Source organism: Propithecus coquereli, unplaced genomic scaffold (assembly GCF_000956105.1).
Source record: "Propithecus coquereli isolate 6110/MARCELLA unplaced genomic scaffold, Pcoq_1.0 Scaffold208, whole genome shotgun sequence".
In the NCBI taxonomy this organism is placed as follows: Eukaryota; Metazoa; Chordata; class Mammalia; order Primates; family Indriidae; genus Propithecus; species Propithecus coquereli.
In genome coordinates, this window is record NW_012145856.1 from 1,931,042 (window position 1) to 1,932,098 (window position 1,057).

Consider the following 1,057-nt stretch of genomic DNA (forward strand, 5'->3'; position numbering starts at 1 on the left):
AGAGGCTACTATTAATATTAATACATACAATTAGATTCTAAAGCTTCTGATATTGAATGTTTCTCTGTTTTTCAGGGCTCATGTGATGACATTAGACCCAACTAGATAGTCTCTGTATTTTAATATCAACTCTGCCATGTAATCTAATCCAATCCCAGGAGCGATCGTCCCTCACACTCACAGATTCTGGACATTGGAAGGAGACATCTTTGGAGGGCCATTCTGCCTGATACACATATAAATGTCCATATATGTAACATACGTGATGAAATATGCACAGGAAAAAGGCTGGGAGAGAACACAGCAAAAAGTTACCTGAGGCTGTCCCTCAAGTTGGGATTACAGGAGACTTTTCTCTTTTTATTTATTTATTTTTTTTAGTCCCCAAATGGGTCACTGGGAAGGAACAGGAGACTTTTCTCAACTTCCCACTTTTGTATGTGGATTTCTCACGACGACTACAGTAGAAGGCTGTCAGTCTTCCTCTCAGTATCCACTTCCTTCCTTGCATGTCAGTGTCAAGACTTTGCTTTGAGGGCACTGTCCCTTTCTTCAGCCATTTACAGGGATGAACCCTGTCTGGTGTCAGCCAATCAGCACGTCCCATTGCGTTGGCACGGTGATTGGTTCAGGGATGGTTACATTACCCGATTTGAGTGTGTGACCCAGGAGGGGCTGTGGCTGAGGCCTCCAAGCCAAATGGACACACAAGCCTGGCAGTGCTGAGAGCTGTCACAATGGACAGATGATGCAGTGGGGGCAAGGGGACGGGGAGATGGTGGTCAGAAACTGGGAGGCCTCCTTGGAGGATGTGGAATTTAATCTGCATAGAAAGGATGGAAAGGACAAATCTCCTTCCTTGCTTCCTTCCTTCCCTCCCTTATTTCTTCCTTCCCTCTTTCCTTCTCTCTCCCTTCTTTCTTTCCTCCCTTCCTTCCTTTTTTATTTCCTTTTTTCCTTCCTTCCTTCTCTTTCTTTCTTTTGCTTTTTGTTAAGACGGCTTGGGCTGCACATAACGGAGTATCTGACCGTTATAACAACAGAACAAGAAGGGCTT